This window comes from Rousettus aegyptiacus, unplaced genomic scaffold (genome assembly GCF_014176215.1).
Source record: "Rousettus aegyptiacus isolate mRouAeg1 unplaced genomic scaffold, mRouAeg1.p scaffold_m13_p_10, whole genome shotgun sequence".
Classification (NCBI taxonomy): domain Eukaryota; kingdom Metazoa; phylum Chordata; class Mammalia; order Chiroptera; family Pteropodidae; genus Rousettus; species Rousettus aegyptiacus.
Genome location: NW_023416285.1, coordinates 64,266,473 through 64,273,423, shown reverse-complemented (window position 1 = coordinate 64,273,423; position 6,951 = coordinate 64,266,473).

Genomic DNA, 6,951 nt, shown 5'->3' with positions numbered 1-6,951 from the left:
ACCTAGGAAGTATTAAAAATAAAATATAAAACTATTAAAATATACTCACATTGTTTTCTTTCATTAAAAGATATCACTGGGAGTCTTTTCCTTGATGTGAAGAATTTGGAAAAATTCCACTAGAGTTTCTATTTAGTATCTACTGCAGAGTGAAATTTGGATCAGAGACTATTTTGTAAACATATGGTCCTGCATTTGCAAAATCAAAATACAGCATAAAAATTTTCTGCTTTTTCCTTGATGTTTTTAAACATTTGATGGACCTGACTGTTTAGCACACTGGATAATATGCTTCAGTGGAAGAGAAAACAACCCCACCCCAGCAAGAGATTCAAAATGTCAGCAACTAGACATTTTTATGAGCTATTGGACAATAGACATAAACGGTGGTATGCCATTAAACTTTAACTTTAAAACCCCAGATTGTTATGTCTTATAACAAAGTGAATGTACTTAACAATGTTGAACTGTACACTCAGAAATGGTTAAGATGGTGAGTTTTGTGCTATGTGCTTTTTAGTATAGTAAAAAATGCAAAAAAAAAAATAATAATAAAAAAAAAAAGAAGGAAAGAAAGAAAAGAAAAAAAAAACCAAAACCAAAACAAAACATAAAACTCAGGTCACTGAAATCTAAGATATAGTAGGGTGTGAAGAAAGGAGAGGGTAGAGTCAAGCAGAGCTGAACTCAAGTTTTAAATCTTCAAATCTGACTGCACTGGGCCTTGGACAAATTGCATTTCTTCACTTTTCTTTTCCACATATCCGAGTGGCACAGAGGAAGACCCTGGGATATAGCAACCAGCAGTATGGGAGGAGCCCCTACCCTGGTGAAGGGACCTAACCTCTTAACCGCAGTGCCCACCTGAAGATCGGAATAATATAACACAGGCCATCCTTGCTTCTTGAGAGGGTGAGGATGTACTACAGAAGCCAGAACTTGTTTGTGGACTTTAAAATATATCAGTTTCATCTCAGGGGGGACAGATCAATAAAGCAATACCTGAACTCAGATGACCTTCCTCCTCAGGAGCAGGGTCTAGGCATGGCCTCCTGCCCTTCCAGCCGGGCAGCGACGTGTGAGGGAACAAGAACAAGAAAGGGAAGGTGACGTGTCATTTGTCTCCTCTGACCAACAGAGTTGGATTAGGTGTTAGTTCAGGATGCAAAAACGGTAAAAGTCACAGGGAATCTTCTGGTGAATTCACAGGGAAGGGACATTCCAGTAATAACAATGCAAGCGTAAGGGAATTACCGTGTGTCAGGCACTGTGCTGAGCATGCACATTATTACCACGTATCCTCATGAGCCCTCTTTGAGGCATTCAGGATGATATTGACGATGACCATGGCGGTGTCCAGAACTGTTCTAAGTGCTTTACCTGTGCTGACTTGTTTAATGCTCACAACAAACCTGTGAGAGAAGTACTTTTACTTTTATTATTCCCTTTTTACAAGTGGGGAAACTGAGATGAAGAGAGAAGTAACTAGTTAGTAAGTGGTGGAGTTGAGATTCAAACACAGGCATAAAAATGTACGGCTTAAGGTTTTAACCATTATATCCTATTATTTTTCAGATTTGATGGGTAATGAAACTGCCCCTCAGAGAGGTTAAGTGGTCTGTTCAAAGGCCCACCTGGAGAGCCAGGTTTGGCTCCAGCCATTTCTGACTTCAAAGCCTGTGCGCTGTAAACCATGACCATCCTCTGTCATATCCTAGGGAGTGAAAATCTCCAGGACAATGAGGCCCCACCTCAGAACTGTCACTGATAGGAAAAGCCACATAACCAGCCCCATTCCATGTCTGGCTAGGAACAGAGACTGGGGAGGGATAATTCTTGCTTGGCTTTCTGCCCGTGACAGATGGGGCTCCTTCACCACCATCTGTGAGTGCTTTCATTTCTAGTCCCCAAGCCTTAATCTGGATCTTCATTCATTCATTCATTCATTCATTCTACAAATACTTATTGAACTATTTTAGGCCCTGTTCCAGGTACTTGGGATGAAGTAGTGAGCTAAACTGTCAAAAATGATTTTGTACTTGGGTCCCAGTGTCTGGGAGACCAGGTTCTCCCTTCTTTCTTCTCACCCCATCCTCATCTGCATCTTATTCCTTTCTGGAAATGAGTCCCTTTTTGTCCTGTAATTCACTGACATGGTCCATCTGCAGGACTCAGCTAGCCCATAGGATGCTGGGTGCATGTAGCCTCATGGGCTCCCCAGCTTGGAGAATGGAGAGTGGGCTGAATTTCAGCTCCCCTCCAACCTACAGACCAGGCATCTTTTGGCAGGGGACAGCCTACATTATAGTATGTAGCAGCCTCCCTCTCCTAACCTTTCCAAGAGACATGATTCCCAAGTTCAATGCCTTCAAGTTCCACCTGACCCCATACCCTCCTGGTTAGCCAGGTACCCCATCCACGTCAGCCCCCACACGTGTGCCCTGCAGGCCTCCTGGTCTTTATCCATCATCTATCCTGTAACCTCCCTGGATCCTTTCCTCTTCCTCCTTTTGTCTGTCAGCTTCTGGGATCTCCCCCTCCCAGTGGGCTCTGCCATTCCCTGCGGCCAGGGTCCAGCCATCCTGGATGTGGTTATTACACTCACACTCAGGACTCATTCTAACAATGAGGCCATTGTGAGAGTGTGCCAGTCCCTCACTTTTGTTAACAAAAAAGCACTACAACCTGTGTCACTGTCAGGATGGTATAAACACAGTTGTCAGGATATCCTCATTCCTGGCATCATTCTGATATTAGATGGAGAAGACATTTAGTCAACAGGAAGTTGTTTAGGGGTAGCATTCCAAATATACAACAAATAAATTCTTTCTCGAAGTTGGAAAGTCGTGACTTTTAAAATCTAATATTTTTACTTTACCTATGATTTGATAATTCACCTGCTTAACTCCTACTTAATCGTCAGGTCATTTCTTCCAGGGAGCTTTCTCAGATTGCCTCCCCTCCACCACCTTAGGCTCTGTTTGGGTGCCCCACTCTGTGCACCTTCCAGAGCACCAGAACATGCCCATCATAACACTCATCATATTGAATTGTAATTATTCGTTTGCTTCTGGACCACCCCCTAGTGTAAGTTCTGTAAGATCAAGGACTAAGCCTTTATGATCCCAGCATCTAACACAGAACCTAGTGGAAACTTAGTAAATGTTTGTGAAATAAATAAAAGGTATTTATTTGTATGGGAAAAAATTGGTGTACCAAAGTGGGGCTTTCCCCAATAAAGGAAATCCTGCTTTCTGCTTGGAAGAGTGAGGGAAATGAGAAGCCACGGCTGCTCTCAAGTCCTCCAGGCAAACCTGTATAAGTCCGAAATTAGAACAATATGTAGCCATTCCATCCATCCATCCATTCATTCACGCCTTCTAGGCATTTACTAAGCATTTCTATGTGTCTAGGCACTGGGGATTCTACAGTGAAAAAGACAGTCAAAGTCCCTGTCTTCATGGAGCTTATTTTCTAGTGGGAGTAGGAAGGTGTTGGACAAGGAAGGGTGTATGGGGAGGGAAGACAGACAACGATACATTCCCTAATCGGTAACTTATATTATAGTGAAACATAACTTGAATGACTTTCAGTTTCACCAGCTACTTCTTAGAATAGTATAATGGTTAATTTGTTAAGCAGAGAGTCAGACAGCTTGCAAGCAAGTTCTGAATCTATGACTTACTAGTTAAATTACCTTTGGGCAAGCTCCTTGAACCCTATAAGCCTCAGTTTCCTCCTGGGGTGATAGTAACAGAACTTACTTCCACTACCTACATGCCTGGCTAAAAGGGAGTCTGGTGAAAGTGAACAGTGACTATTCCACACCACCGATGCTGTTCAGGGCATCAATTTACATGCACTATACTAATGTGAAAAAATTGTTTTGTAATTTTTTACTCTCATTGGTTCATACTGTTTCGTTAGGAGGAGACTGGCTTAATTTAGTCCCCTGGGTTGTGTAATGTTTGTGTATGATCTTTTGAGTCCATGCTCAGTTTCCAGAGGCCCCTGCAACAGATAAGATGCTGTCTGCAAGCTTCAAGCAGGAACATAGAATAAGCAGTGGCGGGGATCCAGCATGAAGGACTCTGCTTGGGTTCTGGCCATTGATGCGATAACCCAAATGACTATCGTGGAAGTCCTGGAACTAATTTCCCCTTATTATTGAACTTGAAATAGCTAGGACAAATAAAACAGATTTTAATCAACTGCATTGTAAACAAAAGGCACAGAAGGCAGGGAAAGATTGACTGACAACAGAAAAGGTCCCTAGGCACTCTTGAACACCCTTGGGGGGGGGGTGCTAAAGACTGTGTCCCTTGCTTTGTTTCGCTCTTGCATTTATGAATTCCAGGAACTCCTTTCCTTGAAGTATATAGCTGCCATCAACAGGATATGGGTGAATGCTCTTTGAAGCCACAGAGGAAAAAACTCTCAATTAGGGTATGAATAGGTCAAGAGGGGCAACTGGCTGTCCAGGAGGAGAGATCAGTGTTCAAATAAACGAGGGGAATACAAGCATTGTTGAGTCCAGAAAAATGAAATAAGCAGAGGGGGCAATAGAGAGAATGATGAGGGAAGTTTAATAAATCTTTTAACAGGAGATTCTAGATTTGCCCCATTGCTCTTTACTCTTCTCTCCTACAGAGCACACACAAGTATACACCCACACTTCACACATACACACCTACCTGCCTCATGATTCAAATCTCAAGTGACTTTCACATACCCCATATTGAGTCATGATTTGGTGTGATCCTAACACCATGGTCACTATTGTTTGCTCCAGAGGGGATCAGCTAACTCAAACAAAGCCAATCATATTCCTGAAGTCTGACCCTAATGTTTAGCCAGAGTGGAATGGCATGAGGTGAACCAATGAGAGTTCTTTCCAGCAGTTTAGAAGTAGAACTAAGAAAGTGAGTTCTTTGCATACTGACCGGGGCTTGGTTAAATTGGATTCTCTGGGCTATCCAAAAATGCATGGGTCAATAAAATCAAATGTTCTAAAAGGCTTGTTTCCTGCAACTCATGTATATTAGAGAAAAGATGGTCCACAGTAGAATAGAAGTTACCAAAGTGTGGCCCCGGGACCCCTGACCGGGGAGGTGGTGGATACCAAGAGGGCAGAATCAGGGGATCTACAGAGTCAAAGCTACTTTCATAATAATGCTAAAGTATTTTTTGCCTCTTGCTCTCATTTTTTGTGAGCATACAGTGGAGTTTTTTAGAGGCTACATGACATGATAAAACAACAGACTGAACGAAGAAGCAAGTATGAGAATCCAGCTATTTCCTATCAAGCCGGATTTAGAGATTTGCAACAACTGTACAGCAATGTGACTTTTCTCATTATATATATTTTTAGTTTTTTAAATAGCTATTTTCATAAAAATTGTATTTATGTTAACCTACAATATGTTTATTATTGTTATTCCTGAATAGATTAATAAGTATTTAAAATTTTTTTACTTTAAAATTTAAAATAGCCAATATTCATAGACATAACACAAATCAACACATATAAACAAAAGCTCTTTGGTGTCTCAAATTACTTTTAAGAGTATAAGGGGATCCTGAAACCAAATAGTTCGAGAACCTCTACATTAGAAGATATGCAAAGTGTGGCAACACTTTTTTCTAGTATTAGAAACAATGTATAATAAACTCAGATACTTGTCTATAATCCCCATCAGCCAGACATGACAAAGGACATTTAAAAGGGAAAGAGGAAAAGAGATAGAGAAAAGGCTCTTGTATCAGCAGCTATGGTGCAAACTCAGATCACATCCCTTTCACTTGAGTAAAATAATGTCTTGGACCATGAAGATGGTCTTAGGGAAAGCCTGGTTTCTGATGTTTCCTGTGGAGTTGGAGTTGACTGCATCAGGGAGCTGACTAGTAGCTGCCTTCCGCCTGGTCAAGCTGTTTCCTGCTCGGAAAAGATGCACTGAGTGTGGAAGCTGAGGAGTCTCCTACAAGCCCTGGGACTCACCTTGCCTAGGAGACACAGGCAAATACCGGGCCCTACGCAACAGGCTGCTAATTTAACAGCCTCCTCTGCCATCACTAGTAATCAGACATGAGCCTATTTAGTGTTTAAAAAAATAATAAATAATAACGATAAACTCGGGGGCACATTGCACGTGTGCAGGAGAGCTCTCCCTCCTGTGGGAAAGTGCAACACAGCTAACTCCTTAGGTCAAGTAGAAACCATGTGCCAAATGGTACAGGGACAGTCTGAGCTCCCAGTTAGTATCTCAGGCCCTGGTTTGGTGCCAGCTGGGTGGCTCTGCCTTTTGCACACAGGGATGGGGATCCTGGTTCAGCCAGGGGCTTCTGCTTCCAGCTTGGTGGGTGGGAGAATCCCAAACCTCTGAAACTCTGCCCACAGGACCTGCTTCTGGCTCCTGCAAGGCTAGCCTCTGTTAAGTAATTAAAACAAGTGTCTAATCGATTTCAGAAAACCCCTCGAGACATGAATGGGATCAACAGCCTAGATTGTATTAGGCTTCTTTACTTCTCATAATGGTAATAAACTATTCACTTTGATGGTTAAGAAAAACAAAGCGAAGGTGTTTTTCAGGCATTGTACATATTTGCTCAGGAATTAGCCAATCCAGGAAATGATTGAAGATCTGGGAAATGGACTCAGGACTAGTCATTTTGTTAGTGAAGCAATTCATTGCTGTATTTATATTCCACCTTCTCAAAAAATTTATTAGCTTATAAAAATAAACAACAAAATCATCAAAACAGAGGAAGTCAAACAAATTACTTTTTAAATACTGCAAACTATCAAATTTAATGAAAATAAAGGAAAAGGAAAACTGGGGGTTTTCCAATGGAGGAAGGTATTTAGCTCCAAAAACAATCACCAGCATTTCTGTGGAATCATGAACTTGGATCCGGAAACTTATTAAAATGGAAAGGAAGGTTAACCTACAA